This window comes from Macrosteles quadrilineatus, unplaced genomic scaffold (assembly GCF_028750875.1).
Source record: "Macrosteles quadrilineatus isolate MER2022 unplaced genomic scaffold, UCM_ALF_1.0 Scaffold_3__2_contigs__length_128488019, whole genome shotgun sequence".
In the NCBI taxonomy this organism is placed as follows: Eukaryota; Metazoa; Arthropoda; class Insecta; order Hemiptera; family Cicadellidae; genus Macrosteles; species Macrosteles quadrilineatus.
In genome coordinates this window covers 90945329-90966128 of record NW_026542596.1, presented here as the reverse complement: position 1 = coordinate 90966128, position 20800 = coordinate 90945329, and positions in this window count along the sequence as shown.

The window sequence follows — 20800 nt, the reverse complement described above, 5'->3', positions numbered from 1 at the left end:
TGCACCTATTAGTAATACACATACAGACAGACACCATTAGATTTTTATATAATGTATAGAAGATATAGAAGAAGATTATTGGGCTATATTTGTTTTAAATAAATTAGAATTTTTAAAAAAACTTTCAATCAGCTTTCTTAATTTAAACAAACTGTCAAGACAATGTTTATGCAAGTATATGCTATTAATATAATGCTATTATAAACGAGTGATTTTAACCATCGACTGTAAAATAAATAAATTAATGTGTTTTATATTTCCAGGTTAAATTCCCATAGTAATAAATTGAAAAAATCAAAATGGAAGTTAAATAATAATACCCCCGCCGCAGTAAACCTGCAGACTAAGCGAATTTCAACTTGTCTGATTACATTTTTACTAAAATATTTCCATAAATAAGACATATTTATTCCCTATTTAAATAACATTATATTTAACGAGTGCTTAGGTTTGCTGCTACGGGGAAGGTAAAAAGTGTTTTTTGACTATACGTCAATAGTATAGGATGAAATAAATAAATTAATAAAATGTATTGAAAATCATAGATTATAGATGATCTCGCAATAATAAACACAATTATTACAAAAAAATTCATATTACAGAAGTAGAAAGAGATTATATAAGAGACCAAATCTTTCGGTGGACAATATTATCAAGGTTATATTCCAAGTGAATTTAGATGTGCAAACGTCTAATCAGTGGCTTTATGAGCCTTTCTTAGAAATAAATCCGTCAGAGGATGTGCCTCATTAAAACCTCGTACGCAAGAATTCTAGTTCGTACTATTGTAGCAGCTTCCAAGAAATGTAGGCCTTAACGTTACGAAATAGCTGGAACCGATTGCAAATTAATAACTATCTTGGATTAAGATATGGTTAAATATGTATTGTTAAGTTTTGTTTTACAAACTCACGTTTGTAAATTTGAAGTACAATTTCCGAACATTATGACAAATTTTAACTAAAGATATTATAAAATATTAAACAATTTGAAGTGTCCCTCATCACTAGGGCGCAATGTCTCTTTTCGAATCAAGGACAAACTTATTTAGAATCAAAAATACACTTTTGGACTGTGATATGGAACACGGCATATTTCTTTTGAAACTGCACCATTCATTAAGCAAATTTAACTATTTACTAAGCTAATATTATCAATCGTTTCCCTTTATAATTTTTAACTCTAAAAATAGGGGGATATTTTTTCATATATAACTATAAACAAAAAGCCGTTTACTGAGGAATGACACTATTTTGTTAGTGACAAACGTCTAAAACCAATGTTATCTTGGCTGCACTTTACTTAAGGTCCTGCGATCTTTCGAATGAAAATGTCGATCGATATATCGATTATTCGATATATCGTTTGGTTAGTTAGGTAAGGTTAATCTAACCTAACTAACCAAAAGATATATCGAAGGAAACAATTGACTACGAATAATCAATATTTTCATTCGAATGAGTGTAGGACCTAAAGTAAAGTGCAGCCATTCTTTCTTTTCAAAGATAATGTTTTGTTGAACAGTATTGGGTGAATAAAATCAGGGTACTAATTTGCAAACTTGATTATACTGTAAATCTACAGCTTAAACAGTGATATACCTACCTCAACAAAGACACGGTCATCAATAAAAGAAGCCTGTTTCAAACTGTTTTGTCTCTTGTTTACAACCTATCTGTGGTTAAACATTCAACCGAACGATCAGCTGATTACATTTCACAGCTGACCCCGTTATAAAGAAAGTCGGCCAGCATCAATGGATCTTTGAATGTGAACTCTAGAAATCAACCAAAGGCTAAGGGGGGGGGGGCGAAGCCCTAAACTAAATGACTTAGTAAATTTCCATATACGGAAGTAGCTATTACCGTAGGTAGCACGGTAAGACCTACGCGCGGGACAGATTTACTTTTTTTATTTGGTTGTCCCCAGAGGCCAAAAACACAATTCGTTTAAATTTGTATATATGTTGTACATATACACACATATATATAGATTTCCGTGAACAAGATAACTTGAGTAAATGTTGTCCGATTTTTATGAAATTTGGTTTTGAAGGTGTATAAGGCGGGATAAACTTGAATGAGTTCGCGAACCAGCATGATCGGACCATGGGAATGGGGTTTTATGAGTTAAAATATGTTTTCTCATTTTGACCCTCAAAACATAAAATTCCCCAACTTCTCTCTTTACCTTCTTAATGAGCTTAAAAAATAATTCAGTACATCAAAGTGTTTTGTACGGTTATTGGTTACGGAGAAAGGTCCAAAAATTGTTAATATAAAATTCCCATGTTATTCTTATGGAGAATATTGCAAAACGTTGTAGTTTGCTTGCTTATATATATATATTTTAATAAAACTTGGCAAATTTATAGATTTTTAACTTAGTTATAATTATTTTACTTAAAAACACACTTTATTAGTTTCCTTGTTGCAGCAAAACTAGGTACTCGTTAAACCTAATTTATTTAAATAGATTAATGGAAAATCATTTCAGGCAAATCGAAATTCACTTAGACGGCAGGTTTGCTGCGGCGGGGGTATTTAGCTACCCCTTGTCCCTCCGCTAGATAAAATGGCTATAAAATGACATCAAAATTGTAAAAATCAGTGAAGTAGGACGGGTGAAAGGGATGTTACAGAGGAAATATATCTTGTTTAAAGTTTATAGATAAATATATACTGTATATATTTTGTCCAGAAAAACCTTTAAGCAAAATTAAGTGGAATCGTCTTCAACAAACGAACAATCTCCAACAAATAACAAAAACATTTTTCAGACTATTAAAACGTTTTCAATTATTGACGTAGGCTAGTTACACGAATATGATATTTGTAAAAAAGCTAGGTGGTACTTAGGAGGAAGCAATAAGATATTTAAATTAAAAGATTAGAATAAATTTCAATATTATCATTATTAAATTTTGTGAATTACACAATTCAACACACCTAAACCAAAATTATAATTTGATTGCGTAGGCCTAATATTTTCGTACAAATAAGCGGAAAAACTTTACTTTAAGTGCCTTTAGCATTTCTACTTATATCCTATATACTTCTAACAATTATCTCCATCCCTCCTAAAGTTTGTTAAAATTATGTTCACCTTAAAAAAATTTAATTTTTTGCTTGGTTAAGTGATATTACAACCTTGTTTCCACCCCTCTACGTTATCATCCCTTGTGAATCACCATGTTCTGAGGCCTCTGATTGGCTGGCGCTAAGAGTGTCGGTGGAGGGGGAGGGATGACAACCCCGTAGTACGATGGTCCATTCATCAGTTCATTCATCCGTCTCTCGTAGTATCGTAGTAGTGAGTTGTGAATGAAAATGTACAGACCGGTAGTGATGTGTGCGCTTTACGCGAGTTTCATGGCCAACGCCAAGTCCGGCCTTACATGGTGAGTCTTTACAAGCTATTTATTTCATTTGCCTTCCTGCACTTTTGTTTTATGTAGAATTTGTGAAAAACTTCATTGCAGAGCTGAAAACTATATATTTTATGAAGTTTTAATTGTGTGTTGGTTTAGCTATAGTTTACTTAAGGGCGAAGACACAGAAGATAAAAATGTAGACGTTTAAAACTTGTCTAAAGAAATTTAAAGAAACGAAAAGTTAATGATAGCACTTGTGGTATTTAACACAGGGTTAAAGTTTCTTAAATTACCGATGTCTTAGAATCACGATTCATTATAAAACTGTTGTAATTTGAATTAATGTTCTTAGCCACTAGGATTTAACTGTGATTTCGTTGTATACTAAAATAGGCCTACTTTTAATCTGACTGACGTAAACATCTGTATCTGTTTTAATATTATTATTAAAATTAATGAAAATAACCAAAATAATTCGTAGGATATTTTTGGGTACTGCAATCTGCTATTGGCAATAGCACGAAGTATAAGTTTATTCGATGCGTCTTTTTAGTTCATTGCGTAAAAAAAGTTTAAAGCATTCCCATATCATTGAATGTCTTCTGATCTAATATATCATGCACCATAACCTTAACACACGGATATTAGAATATCACGAACAGATAAATAAACAAGTAAATCGGTCCTGGGCCTTTCCGTGTTCCTACGTTCTCTTATTTGTTAATCTTTAGTGCGCCGGGTGGTCCATAAACGTTTTAATAAAGTTTGATTTTATTTTGATTTATTGTAATAATAAATGTAAGGTGACTAGGACTGCTTTCATAGCAGTGAAAGCCAGTTGAGCAGAGCGATCAGGTTTCATGGATTTTAATAAAGCAATAAATTAAAACAATGTTTATAGATATAGGCTAATACAACTATTTCATCAATTGAACTTATCAGTTTGTCTCAGAACATCAACATCTATAACAAGTTTCATAGTAAAGATGTGGACATTACATATCTTTTGTATTGATTTATTTTTGCTTGGTAATATCACTTGCCTGCTTTGAGAGAATTTAAAGAATAGTTTTCACCATACCTTATAAGGTCTGTTTTCTTTAGTTTTGTGCATATGAAAAGCATTGTTTTCAATTGCGTCGAACGGATCTAAAATGTCACCAGTGCAAAAATGGGAAAACATAGAAAAGTCATAAAACTCATTGACATGGGTCACAAAAACTTAAATATCTCATTTCTTTATGAACCAATTTATCAATATAAATACCATTACATTGCTAAACTATACAATCAAACGAAATTGAGAGAAACATATTTTACTATTCAGGGTGGCGGGTCATCAGTGAAAAACATTTTTTTAAGTAGAAAGTGTGATGATGCATTTAAGAGGTTCCAAGTCTAAAAATGGACTTCCCAAAAATTTATTTTAATTTCTTTTTAAATAACGATGTTTTAAATACAATACAGCAATTTCTCAAATACCTACAAACTGCTTTGAGTAGATGATGCCATTTCTGTGATCTAAATTAAATTTTGAATAAGAATAATTGAAAATGATGGAGGGTTAATAGTAAAAACTCTTTTGTAAATAGTTCAAAAGATTAAAATGAAGGTATTTTACAAAACTTTTGAAAAACATTCAATCTATTGCATTTTCTACACTCTGTATACAAGAAGGTAGCAAAATATGTTAAAAACTGCGCCATTTATAAGCTTTCCAACCATCTGCTACACCTATAACCATATGTTATGGAGGTTTAGATATGCTTTTTCATCATCATGTCCGGAAAGCAGCCGTTTTTAGTTCTCTAAATCGCCAGCAAAATCATCGTTTTCAGGTAACTTCAAATAGGGAACAGAAAAAAACATAAATTTTGTAGGAAAAAGGTAGCACGGCTTTTGAGGATTCATTTTAAGGTTAAAGGTTCAAGGATGGTGGGGAAAATATCAGAAGTGTCAAAAATTGCCCCTGCTCTGCCCCACAGGCCGTCAAAGATCCAGTCATTTTATAATGGAAGTACTTTATTTTATTTTATTTTATTTATTCTCTCAACGGTAACACCATTTTTACTGATAGTGTTTTTATAAACTGAGTTTGAAACTCATTTTGCACAGCTTTTTGTTGCTAATTGTTCCAAATTGGATCCTATTCCTACTAATATAATTGAGAAAAATTGGATGTATATCTGGATGGATGTGACAAGTAAACACGAAAAATACTAAACCGACAGGGTTGTAATTTGCTATGATGATTGCTCACATTCCCGATTAAAAATATTCATATTCTTATCTCAAAACCCCTTCGGGCCTTTCGGAGTATACTGTAAGCATATTCTGCTATGGTTCAAGGGAGACGGGATGGATAGGCTAATAAAGGGGCCAATCATTAGTTGTTTTATTTTTTGTTTGTTTTATTGTTCCGTTATCATATATTTTTCATTTATCTATTTTATTTTTTCTATTTTTCTAATAAATATTGGTTTTCTAAATTATAAATTACCAAACTATTTTATTACCCACATTTTACGTGATTTTATATCCATCTATATAAATAAAATTGGAATTTTGTCTGTACGTTGCTCAGAATGTTTTTTGTTATTTTTACGTTTAATACATTAAAACGAAACAAGTCTTACTTCAATTTCTGTCTGTCTGTCACGGCCCAGAAGGCATTTTACAAAAATTCGGTGCGGCCTTCTCCTGAAAAGCATCGATCGGAATTAAAATAGTTTATTTTTATCCACTGGTTTGGCGAGAGTGTCTTTAGCCATTAAAATATGATATCACTACTTTTGATATATAATAACGACCGTTCAAAACCCCAATTTTTGTCAAGTTCTATCTTTATGTTTACCACATACGTTATTTATGAAATACTCATCTGATTGGAGTACGACATCTATGGAGTAACGAACAACTGTTTGGATAAAGATTATTTGTTCTAGCTGTCACTGGATATGTTTACATTAAATGGTTGTTTACAAATACTGCAACCATTTAAAGAAAATCCAAAACCAAGTGAAATTAAAAACGTTGTGCCTTACAAAGGATTTTAAAAATCGCAAGTGCAATAACGCAATGTTTAACTGTAAATTAATTGAATTTCTATGCATCATTCGGGTCACTAACCGGAGATTCTGTGCGTGTGTGTCAAATTGTTTTTGAGTTTTGATAACCGGGAAACAGACCCTTAATCAGTGCTGTATACGGAGTTTTGCCTGCATATCTTGAAAAATGCACACTAAATATGCCAACTGCTGTTTTGATTATAAGAAGGTTTCAACTGACTAGCTAATTACTAATATTTACTAATATTTATACAAAGGCTCTGTTTTAGCGAATTTCCCTATAGGGAAGTAGCTATTACCGAAGGTGGCATGGTAAGACCTAGGCCCGGGACCGATTTACTTTTTCATTTTGATGCCCACAGAGGCCAAAAACACCATTTGTTCAAATTTTTATATATGTATATATATATATATATATATAATATATATGATATATATTATACAGGGTGTCCCGGAACTCTCTACCAATATTTTAGGGCATTGATCCTGGGTAAGAAACGTACCTATATATCATATTTAAATTGTCCGGAAGTCCTTAGTTACTCACACAGCCGCCATTTTTTTTTTAGTTATTAATTTTTTTCTAAAGAATGGTTTAACATACGAAATTACATTTACATTTACATTTACATTTGTTGTCATGAGAGCCGAAGCCCCCTGACTGCATACCCGGTACCTATCCTTTAGGACATACCCGGGCCCCATGATGTAGGCCGAAGCTTACGCATCAACCTTTAGCACATCATGGGCGGATGACTTAAGGTCATCAGGCTCGCCGGCTGCCGAAGCAGACCCTTCGGAAAGAGGGTTGCCCCTCAATCCTAACCAGGGATTCCGGCTGCTTGTTTAAGCGTCACTCCACCTGGGTTCCACTAGGTCGGGACCTAGAGGTCCATGGTAGAGCGCCCCGACGCATTTAGTGCAAGCAACACTCGGGACCTATCTAATCCCTGACAGGCAGAACCCGCCATCGATAGCCAGGAGGAAGGGGACCATCAGCACGCTGACGGGGGGAACCCCAACCTCCCATTTACACCGCTGCCCGATCGAGGCCTTACCCATTGCTGGGAAACCAGAGATAACCAGATATTAACATACGAAATGGAAACTTTGCACAAACATTTATGACAACTAGACAACGCTACAAAAAAATTATAAAGATTTTCAAATTAATAAAACAAAATGGCGGCCATATAAAATTTTCTTTCTTAAATAACTCAAAAACCATTGATTTTACAAAAATTTTAAATGGCCGCCATTTTGTTTTATGAATTTGAAAAATCGTGATAATTTTTTGGTAGCTTTGTCTAGTGGTCATAATTAATGTTTGTGCAAAGTTTCCATTTCGTATGTTTAACCATTCTCTAGAAAAAAATTAATAACTGAAAAAAACAAAATGGCGGCTGTGTGAGTAACTAAGCACTTCCGGACAGTTTAAATATGATATTTATTTATGTTTCTTACCCAAGAGCAATGCCCTAAAATATTGGTAGAGAGTTCCGGGACACCCTGTATATATATAGCTTTATATATATATGTGTCCGTGAACACGATAACTTGAGTTATTTTTGTCCGATTTTTATAAAATTCAGTTTAAAGGTGTAAGGCGGGATAAACTTGAATGAGTTCGCGGACCAGCATGATCGGACCATGGGAACGGGGTTTCCCGGTGGGTTTTATGGGGTAAAAATTGGTTTTTCTCATTTTTGACCCTCAAAACACAAAATTTCCCAATTTCTCTCTAGACCTTTTAAAAGAGCATAAAAAAACAAATAATTTAGTATACAAAAGTTTTTTTGTACAGTAATTGGTAACGGAGAAAATTTAAAAAATTGTAAATTTAAATTTCCCATGTTATTCTTATGGAGAATATTGTAAAGTGCTGTAGTTTGCTTGTTAATGGATATATTTCGATTAAACTTGGAAATTTTATTTATTTTATACTAAGCTAATACTATTTTGCTAAAAAAATTAGTTTCCTTGTAGCAGCAAACCTAGGTACTCGTTAAACCTAATGTTATTTAAATAGATTTAATAGAATATCACTTCCGACAAATGGAAATTCGCTTAGTCGGCAGGTTTGCTGCGGTGGGGGTATTTACTAACTATATTGTAGAGGAGCTGATATTTAACATAACGACATTTTAAGTCAGCGATATTTTTATATTACAGTACTGGTTGGAGGAGAAAGCTCCTGCCGTAACTCACAGGCAAAACAAACGCTGTATTCGTTTTGCATACCTGCGCCGTTTTAGCCTTTCATCCTTTGATTTCGGTGTAAAGTTTATACGATTGGGATGCACATTTCTACGGATATCACTCTGCAGAAAACGATTTTATTTGTAGACGAACCACCTACAATGTGTTTAAAAAATAGTTTTGTAACAAACTAAACGTGTTCTGTCCTATAATTTTGTACCAACACAAAGACTTTTTAGACATTCCTTCGTCAAAGTTATGTTTTTAGTTGTAATTGTCTAACTATTATGCCTTCACCTAATGCCTTGTTGTACAACCTGTCTAATTTTGTAATGTTTTGCTAACTTTTAAATGGTTGTTTTTACTTCTCGATAGCAATAAACTCTGTCATATTAGTTTTAGACCTATTAATAACTTAAAATGCAATTTTTTTCTTCGTAGACTTAAAAGTATACTTTGTAACATACTTCTCAATTTGACAACTGTTCTGCATGAAAATGTTTGACTCTTCTAATACGTTTGTAATATGTCTACTGGAAATAAACAAGTCTTATGTCATAATCGTGTAATGTATAAGCAAAGTTTGCTTGTATGTATGCTTGCATAAAGATCTTGTAAACGGCCTCGACGATTTCCTTCAAATTTTTGTCAATCCTTTATTTCTGGCCTAAAAACGTGTTTACTGCAGTTAAAACTGCCAACAATAATCTAATTACATAAAAAATTAAATGAAAAATCCTTAAAATTGGCCTTATGGGTTGCCAAGTTACCATGTTGGTTGAACAAAGTAACAAGGAAATACCCTTGCCACAGCAAACCTGCAGACTAAGTGAATTTCCATTTGCATGGATTGATTTTCAATTAATCTATTATGTATGTTTAACGAGTACCGATGTTAGCTGCTACAGGGAAACTAATAAAGTGTGTTTTTTATTAAAATATCAATAGCTTAGTATGAAATAAATAAATCCGCCAAGTTTGATAAAAATATATGCGTAAACAAGCCAACTACAACATTTAATAATATTATCCGTAAGAATACCATGGAAATTTGAAATTTGCATTTTTTTAGTTTCCTCTGTAACTTATAACCGTACAAAAACAATTTGGCATACTAAATTATTTGTTTTTTAAGCCTTTTAAAAATGGTCTAGAGAAAAATTGGGAAATTTTGTGTTTTGAGGGTCAAAATTGAGAAAACCCAATGTTTACCTCATAAAACCCCCTGTAAAATTCTGTTCCCATGGTACGATCATGCTGGTTCCCGAACTCATTCTAGTTTATCCCACCTCACACCTTTAAACCAAATTTCATCAAAATTGGGCAAAAATTACTCAGGTTATCACGTTCACTCAGGTGCATGTATATATATATACATAAATATAAAATTTTGTATATATACATATAACAGATTTAAAAATTAGTGTTTTGGCCTCTACGGACATCAAAATGAAAAAGTATATCGGTCCCGGCCCCAGGTCTTACCGTGCCACCTACGGTAATAGATACTTCCCTATATGGAAATTCCCTAAAAGGAAACAAAAGAATGTAACATGTTTTTATAAAAAGCCATCCATAGTCTAATAGAAAATTACAAAATACAGTACAAAGGGAAAACATCAGTTGTTACTATTCAGAAAATATTCGGTACTTTCCTGTTAAAGGGAACATTCATTACTATCGATGATTTTTTTTCGATATATCGATATTTTTTCCGATCCATTACAAATTGACAACTGATCTTGTTTAGGCTAAAATAGTCTATTATATGGATTAAGGAATTAAGCTGTTATAAGTTAAGCTAACCTAACATAACCAACCAAACTTGCTGTACCATTTAAAAATTCCGTTTGATAACAGAAAAGGCAAGTTAAACACGGAATGTTTAAATGTTACATACAGCAAGTTTGGTTAGTTATGTTAGGTTATTTTTTTAGAACAGTTTCATTTTATTATTGTTTGTTGATACTGAACAAAATTTATCGTAGTTGTCAGCTGATATGTTTCAATTTTTCTTAATATCGATATATCGAAAAAAATTATTGATAATAATGAATGTTCCCTTTAACAGGAAAGTACCAAATATTCCACTGAAGATTGATGATTGATTACTTACGTGAAAATAGTTCCAACCAAATACTGTTTATTTTACTTGGCTCTCTTCTACCAAAACTCTCCCTGAAGTACTGAAGCATTTTTTAGCAAACTTTCGTTTTAACAATGAAATACATTTTTATTATTATTGGGCTATACTTATTTTAAGTAAATTAAAATTTTAACAAAAACTTTCAATCAGCTTTCTTAATTTAAACAAACTATCAAAACAATGTTTATGCAAGTATATGCTATAAATAATGCTATTATTAACAAGTGATTTTAACCATCGACTGTAAAATAAATAAATTTATGTGTTTTATATTTCCAGGTTAAAATCCCATGGTAATAAATTGAAATCACAATGGAAGTTAAATAATAAAAGCCAAAATTAGTTGTAAATAAAACGTGAGTTACCTTTATATTGCTTTTAAAATGGAAATAAACTACAAGGAGCCATGACTTGGTCCCCAGATACATTTTTTTTAATAATAATGTTAAAAATTAGTTTATGTAGCATTTTACTTTATTGATAAACATATTTACTATATTGCATATATATCATTATTGAATATTGGTTATCCTCTCTATAGTTAAACACAAAACGTTTATGAATATTCACCCTATATAATTATTTAACAATTAGGGATGTAATATATCCAATTAATTTTATTATAATGGAGAACACTACTTCAGGTCTCCTTATTTTCTTAGCCATTAGAAACATGACAATTTGTTATCTCCCAATGAGGTTCCATATAATCTTAACTGTTTATACTGTATACCATCCCACAACCTTAATAGAAAGGTTTGGTAAAAATATTTCCCAAAACCTGTGTTTATAGTATGATTTTTGAAGCACTAAATATAGTTGATCATATGATAGTTTTAACTATGTTGTAGTAAACATCAAACTAACTTAAAGTAAACAGATTACCACCTAGGTTATAAATAAATTTAATCGCTTTGAATAATGTACAAAACATAATAAAACAACGTTATAAAAACCATGGCATCAACTACAACAAAAAATACAAAAACTTCCAAAGCAACTGCAAAAAGCAAAAGGAAAAATAAAAGTGAAAAACAACTTTTCTCGGGTCCAAATCCATGGATAGATGAACTTGCCAATCAAGAAGTTAATGATGATGACTGGACATGCAGCGTTGTAATGATTGCAGAAACCTGTGCAGACGCTTCAACTTACATTAATCTGTTCAATGAAATAGCAGCTAAGGGTGACAGACTGGCCGTGAAGACAATCTCTCTGTTGGACGTAAAAGAATTTGTAATGAAAAGTATTTTAAAACAGCAAAGTAACCCAGCGAACTCATATGATCATCTGTGTAAAGAAATATACTCTGAAGTTGGTCCAGACTTTGAGAACGCCATACCAACTTCTTTGCTAGCACACTTGCTTAAATATATAATTCTGAAGTACAAATCACTAAATAAAAACATCAGGAACAATATAGTTAACAAAACCAAGTCACTGGAAGATTATCATAGAAGTTTATGGCCTGCTACAAACATGAAAAGTGCTTCAGGAAAATCTGCTAAAACCGGGAAAAATAGTGCAGTTTCAGGAAAGAGTGGGATGGGCAAACCTAAACTCAAAACATTCACCAACCTGAGGAAAAGAGGAGAAGAATGGATGGATATGTTGTGGATAGACGACGCCCCAGTCAACGGACCGCAACTATATGTTGCAATAACTACATTTTACGATCCATTCTTACCAATAGAGCTTCTTAAATTAAATGTGCCGTTGGACGCCATAGTTGAGCTTGATATGGGTGTTACAAAAGCTTCAGACAATTTGACATCTTCAATGAACAGTTCTCTGTTGGATTTGGGTAGGAAAATGCACATTTCATTAAGGAATCAGACTCTTCGGGAAAAGCAAAGGATCAAAATTTTAGAATTCTGGAAAGAAATGGATTCTTTAAAAGACAATCTTCCTACATCATTATTGTTCAAAAATATAATGTTTCTTCGTTTGGTGCCCAATCAGTCTCAGTCTTGTAACAAAGTTGAAGAAGAAATATACAAAGAGGTTTCACATTTCTTGTATGACATTTTTGAGAACTTTGAGCTCCACAAGTCTTACATGAATGTGCTGGACTGTGTAGATGTTTCTGATGACTGTATACTTGAGCCACCCAGAATGGAAGTTTACAACTCTATCTTAGACAACATACCTCATGAGATTCTCACTATCCCTTGTATATTGGACGCTATGTTGACTCAAGTATGTAGCGTAGAGGTTTGTGCATCCAATGAGAGTGGAGTACAAGTGGAGAATCTTCCAGATGAATCTAATGATTTGGATATATCAAAACATCTTCAGAGATTAAACAGAGAGTACGATTTATTTCAGGAGCAAAATGCCCAATCTAGTAACACTGATGACAATCAACTCCGGAATAATTCTCCTATAAAAGAGATTTTGACTTACTCTGATTATGTTAGTATTAAAACAATCCACTTAGATAAAGATATTGAATGTTTAGTGAAAAACCAGACTAGAAGAGTTCTTCAAAGTGCTTGGAAAGACTTCTGGACGAGGTATTTTGTTCAGCGAGACAGTGACTGTAATTTTATCAGGTTGTGTAATGCAATTGTTCAGTTGGAGAAGGAAAATGATGATGAAAGTTTGTATTACTACATATATGTCATAATATTGAATTCTATCCTTGATTCTCTTTTGATGGGAAAAGATTGTTGTCCTAAACATTCAAGCTACTATGTAAATAGAGTTTTTTCTAAAGAGAATACAAGATCTAATTCAATTAACGATAGCATACATAAAATTGTACCAGAACCTTCCCAAGATTCTGTACGGTCAAGTGAATATTTGAACCCTTCAAACAATGTGTCCTCTTACAGTTTGACTGGTGAAATAATAGGAAAAAATAATTTCTACGTTGAAGAAATGCCTTCTGATATTATGCTTCAGAATATACATAAGGATTTTACCACATTCAGCAAATTTGAGACAAGATATTCTCCTTTTACTGATCAACTTGTAATAGTATTCCATGACTTTTTATGTGAAGTTCCGTCAGAAGACTCTTGGATCGGCAAGTTGACAACCAAAGTCCCTCCCAGAGATTTTGTGGAATATATTATTGAAGAGGAATATCCATGGTTTGAAAACCACATTAAAACTTTACCAGTACAAACTGTTGACACAAAGATCACCAGTCTAACAATACACAACCTGGGAATTCCATCAATATATTTGTTACCTGATTCAGAATTCTTTTCACATCGGTCATTAAAGTATCAAAAGTTAAAGAAGGCACAAGACACAAAAAGATCGATAAAGAGTACTAAGTCTAAAGGCAATGGTTCTCTGCTAACAGATAGAACAGAGGATTTTCACAAAAAAGATGATGAGAGTATCCAAGGGGAGGCAGGGAGTGATGAAGAAGTGTTTTTAGAACCAAAGATACATAAGAAAATCACCGGATACCAACTCGGGGAACCACAGAGGATTCATTTTACAGGTTATGTGAAAGAAAAGTTGTTTGAAGACAACTCTAAAATCACAATACAAAAATTACAAAAGTTATATGGTGATTCATCACATGTGGTGACGGTTAAAGTTAATGAACATAGCTTTTATTACAGCTATCAGCCAAATTTATTGACAAACACACAATTTCATTTAATGTTATCTTCAGGTATAACTTTGCATTTTATAAATGCAAACATTGATGTTGAGGATCTTTATAAACCGAGTAGTGCAAAGGAGGAGCTAGCATTAGAAACTTTGTCTAAAATGATGATAAATAATGAGGTCGATCAACCAAATACAGACACCTTACATTCAAAAGATTCTACTGAAGTTCCAGGTTTTGATGGGAGTCTAGGAAGATGTAACACTTCAAATATATTTCCTCTTGAAGTTAAATCAGCAGATTTTCATAAAATACCATTAATTTTTGATTTGAAAATATCTACTCCAACAGGATTGCATGTTGAGATGGTAAGAGTTGAAGATAAAGACTTAATGTATATAAGGCAAGAACTGCTTTCTAAAAGATGTAAAAGCGAAACCGTACATGGTGAAAAATCACGTTGCTATTTAAGTTCTGGCTATATTATCAAATTCATGGTTGACGGTGGAATTCAAATTATCGGAGGAAACGGCAGCATTTATATATTTCAAGAAATTAAAGAAAATGCAGCAGTCGGAGTAGACATACAACCCGATACAAATTATGACTTAGAAACAGATAAATTTCCCTCAGTTGAGGTACTGACAAAATCTCAAAAGAAAACTAAAGGAAAAAAGAAAAATAAAACACAAGAAACTGCTAAGAAAACGTTATCTGTTAATTCAGAACGGCTATCGAAGAAGCTAGAACAAGAGTTAAACGAATTTAGTTTGAATTTATCTAGATACGATTATATTTCTTTGGATGGGAGAAAATACATTGTTAAGGGATCAGTCAGTGAGAGAGTAGATGATATTTTGATGATCAGCTCTATTGAAATAGATAAAAATTGTTTAAACAGTGAAAGATCAGATGGGTTGACCAGTGTCCATAATGCTGACGGGTCGTTGAAGGTGAACTATCCTGACGGCTCTTGTATAACATCTGTACCACTAGAGGCTGGTGAGGTGTTTTGTCCATGGAGCTCCTCAGAATTTGATACCTGGTTTTGTAATTCTAAAACAGAAAGCTCATCTTTAACAATTTTGTCAAAAACAAAATCTCTTCAGTCAAGTAAAAATCAAAGCAACGATTTTGCAGCAAATGAACACCAATCCTCAGATTTCAAAGACAGATCTACAGTCCATCAAAATATAAGTACTTTTATTGAGAATAAATCGTTATCGAGCGCAGTTCATTCGCTTTCGGTGAAATCTTCAAAAGATAAAGTTAATAGTATTAATGTCTCAGCAGAAGATGTCATTAACAAATCAAGAAAGAGTAATAAAATAGTATATTCAGAAGATGGTTTTGTTGTTTACACGTTAAACTATTTAATGGAACATCCTGATTACACCTCAGTTCATTATTACCATGACAAATGTGAGATTGAACTTAATCTTCCGTTTTCAACCTCAGTGAGTTTGAAAAGTGATGGAAGTTATAGAGCTTTTTTTAAAGGAGTGAAATTAATGGTTGAAAATTGTGGTGTTTATTTAAATAGTCTGAGTGAAAATGGACAGGTAAAAAGAACAATATGTGTTAACACAAAGAGGCAAAGTGATAAATCTAAATTCCAAAGTGAAGAAAAAGTCCCTGAAAGTTTTGATGAATTTGACATCAAGTCACTCATCTCTGAAACACAGAAAAAGTTGTTTGATTTTCACAGTATGAGGTCGAATCTTATTTATAGTTTAGATGCTTCAGGAAACCAATTTTTGGTTGACTTTGATTTGAATATTAATGAACAACTTGAGTCCAAAATGTTGCAAAAGCTAAACGGAAGCGAATATAGCTGTTATGTAATTGATAGAGACTTGAGTGGATTCAAGATACTGGATTCTCTTCAAGTCGATCATCATCTGCAATCGATTTATGAACATAGTGGATTGGTAAGAGAAAACGACAACAATGTAAAACATAGTGAAAGCAGCTGGTCAAATTTACTCACTTGTCAACCTATTTTTCAAACTGAATTCGAAAAGTGGAACCCAATTAGACAATGTCCAACTACAAAACCCGAGGAAAAAACAAATGTTTCAACTTTTGGCAGGAGGGGGTCTTGGACAAAGCCTTTTGCTATCCAAAATAAAACTGAATCAAATTTATTCGAATCTGAAATAATGATATGTAGAATTCTCCATAAAATACCCAATAAAAAAAGTGTTGTGTCAAACATAAAAAAAGCTGTAGAAGATTTCAAAAATTGTCCTAAAAGTGTAAATCCAATTATCATAGCTATTAAATCAGTGAAGGAAGGGTTGAAAATGTCTGAAATCATTAATAATCCAAGCATTTTATGTCAGATTTACGAAGAGGAAAGAAGAAGAGTTGAAAAATCTAATGATCAGTTGAGAAGTTATATGAAACAATCATTTTTATGTTCTTTAATACACCAAGCATGCATTAAAGCTAGGAAAGCAAGGCAGAAAAAGAAAGTTGAAGAGTTAAAATACATGTTAAGGACTAAAAATATCCCTCCTTATCATCTTAGTTGCTTTGGACAGGTTCATAGCATTTTAGAAGAAGTTCTGGAAAATGTTGGCCGAATGCGAAAGGTCCCTTCTAGTTATGAAAGAGTTGTCAGTATTATTGATGAAATATTAAATTTAGTCATAGCAAGACCTAACACTCCAGATGAACTTGAAAGTCAGGATAGTAATACAAATATCAAGGAACTGATAAATGAAATCTTTGAAAACTTTTGTGATCTATCTAGGAAAGAAAGTCACCTGAAATTAATAATGTTAATACTCGAGAAACCGCTTGCTTTGGTGACTGCAGAGGAAATACAAATTTTGTGTAGAACCTTTGAATCTGGAGAAGGAGACTGTCCGATCCTCTATGAAGAAGAGTTTATCTTGCAAGATGTCCTTGAAGCAAGACATCATCTTTCACATTATTTCAGTAACTTAAAAGAAATGTTAACATTTTACCGAGAAAAAGTTGCAGCCAAGGATTTTTTAAGAATTTAAAAATATTAGCTGTTTCTAAAAATAAAACTTTTTTAAGATGCATAATGTTTTAACCTCCATCATTGAAAGTAGCCAAAATGTGGTTGATAAGTTTAAACTGATTATTACTTCAAAAACTGGTGAAAGCTTATAAAATGTCATTAAACATATTTTTAAAGCATTAAAGGTGTAAGTCTTTATTTTAAACGAGAGGACCCGTGCACAAATCGAACACTTTTTAACAGAATTCAGAACTCTTTCCGATGCATATCACCTTAACAAATACTGTAATGCTCAATATTTTATGTTTTAAATATTATGTTTACTTAAGACAGTTTTTAGGTGAATAAAGCAACTGATTTAGAATAAATGTAATCTGTTTATTGTAGATCTATACCATTAAGATTGATTTACCTACCTCAATCAGGTTACAATAGTCACTAAAAATAGCCTCGGCCACCGATAAACCATGGCTATAGTTTTGTAAAGTGCATTTTCAATATTTGCATAAACTGTTTCATTTCTTGTTTACTATCTGACTATGATTAAACATTCTATTGAAGGATCAGCTTCGTCCCCCCCAAAGATCAGGTTTAAAATGGAAATTTGGTTCCATAACTCGTAGGACTCGCAGAAAAGGGATGTTACAGAGAAACACATTATTGTATTTGGTATATAGATATTTTATTACACTATGGTGTCTTTTAGTGAAGACCTTTTATTAAACCCGTCTTTACATCCATCCAATAAGTGATAAACTCGTTTTGTTCCATTTTTTGTTTTGGGTATTCAATCATATTCTATGTTACAAATCTGTGATTTTGTACAAACTATTAATTACTAGCTGTAACCCGCGGGCTTCGCCCCGTTTAACTTCATAAGTATTCGCATGGCTCATTTACGTCCTGGTTGAAGTTCGTTCGCTACGCTCACTCACCTTTAGGTTGGAGCTCGTTCGCTGCGCTCACTTGCCTTCAGGTTAGCTCGTTCGCTACGCTAACTCGCCTCCAGGTTGAAGTTCGTTCGCTATGCTCACTCACCTTTTGGTTGGAAATTAGCTGTTGTCATAAATAAAAAAAATAATAATAGTGCTGCACCCTGTTGGTAATCCTTGTAACTATTATGCTATTGAACATCATAGAACAGAACCAACTTGTTTAATTGAAACAGCTGTTAAGATTCATTAATTACTTTTAAATATGAAAAATCATAAGATTAACATGGGGAACTACAGAGCCACTGGGGCGGAGCCCGAAAGGGTTTTTGAGATAAGAATATGCTTTAATGTTAATCGGGAATGTGAGCTATCATCATGCCAAATTTCAGCCCAATCCGTCCAGTAGTTTATGCGTGATTGAGCAACACACACACACACACACACACACATACACACAAACTCACAAACTGTCAGATGTATAATATTAGTAAGATTCACAACTAAATACTATACAATCCACACTACTTGGCTTTATTGAAATTATTATTGAACATTTGTTTCAGGTCATCAAGTATAAACAGTATCCTGCCATCCCGTAGTCTACTGCCAGACTTCGAACAGCAATCTGTAAGTTGTAATTAATTTATATATCCTACAAGGAGATATGACTTAGTGTTACGAGTATTTTGAACATAAATTTAATGTAACCATTTGATCAATCAAAGCTGTGTCCAGCTGTTCTTCACTCTTTAGATTTTCAACAAATGGTCCTGAACCAGCTGATCTAAACTAACTAAAGAAACAGCTGATCTTAGTTGCAAAGCTACATTCTCGCCACACCTGATTGAAAACAAGTAATTCAAAATTCAGGTGATCCCAAACAAAAGTCTCATACAAGGGCGATCAAATGTTCCCTGGTTCATTAGAAACAAACATATAAACGAAGAGATTTGACCAGAATCTAATCCTGAGTTACAGACCTTCATTGAAAAATCCACCTTCAAGTTTCTGAAGAATCCTAATGTTCCTGGAGCACTGTATTTCAATCTGGATGTGAAAATTGTAATATTTCATTTCATTTCATTCATTATTTAGTATTAATTTTTTTATGTTAACTTCTATTCATACACCTAATAATCACTCCTCAGAAAGACTGCCCTAATATCCATTTCCAATATATAATTTCATTAATATGTTTAATTAATCATTAATAATATTCATTTCATAGCCTATACATTTTTTTTTACAACGCCCACAACCTAATTATTTATTAAATATGTAAGAGAATTGCAATACATCAAAATTTCTTATAATATCATTTCAAAATTAGTCCTTAAGGAATCAAAATTTAAGTAGCAGTGAAAGTGATCCCATGTGTTCAACAATAGTGATGTGAACATTGAGATGAAGAGAGAAGGAAGCCATTGAGAAGTTGAAATTATTAGAAGAAGGACTCAACATTTTTACCTAAGTTAAATCAAATTCATTTATCAAGAATCAAGTTCATTTCAAGTTTCAAGTTATATCATATAGTAGCCTAAACCTCAAGAGGACTCAACTCAATCATTATCTTCAAAATTAAGTATAACCTTTTCTTTAAACTCTTTTAAATTTTGTGCTAATTGGACTTACCTTTTGGACAACACCAAAATTAGATTTTCCATTGTTGAGATTGTGTAAATTTAACACTTTAATTAGGCCTATTTGGACGCTATTAAATTTATTAATTATCAGCATTCAAGCCAGCACGACACCCTACCCTGAGAGATGTCACATCTAAATTATTTGAACCTTTAAGTTATTATTCAAATTTATTTTTATTTCAATTTAATTTCAACCCCATACACCATTGTCAATCCTTTCATTGTAACGTCAAGCCTTTTTTTTATTGCATGTTAATTGTTCATCTGTTTGAATAAAATACCTTTTGTAATCCATATCTTTGTTAACTTATTAACTTTGAACATTTATAGAATAGGCCTAGCCTAAATGAATATTGTAAGGTGAGTTTACAAAATCATTATCATTATCCTTTGAGATGGGGATGCCACCTATGAGCGTATTTTAACCCAAATATAAGTAAAAAATGCGAGTGTAGAATGGAGTGTGATGCCTTGTGTAACTTTGTCACTAACTAAGGCCAGCTGTTTTATTAGTCAAGACCACTTATTTAAAGCCCCATGATCAAGGATATCTGGCTCCGGTTTCATACCATCAAAAAGCTACAGAGTTTTCTGAGGATCGAACCGGGTGACCTTTTGATTGTTATGCTAGCAATGTAACCACTGAGCTACCCAGCTAGACCTTTACTATGTGTGTTTTTACATAGCCGGCATGTACCTTAGACACAGCTATCAATAAGGGACCTACAGTTTATAGTTGAATCAGAACCACATTTTTGTCTTGTAATTAACAAATTGGTCTAATTATCGGGACAGTAAGGCGGATAGTCGTAGTACTCATTAGTGCGGACATTAATCTACACCAGGGAGCATCGCATCCACAGTGCA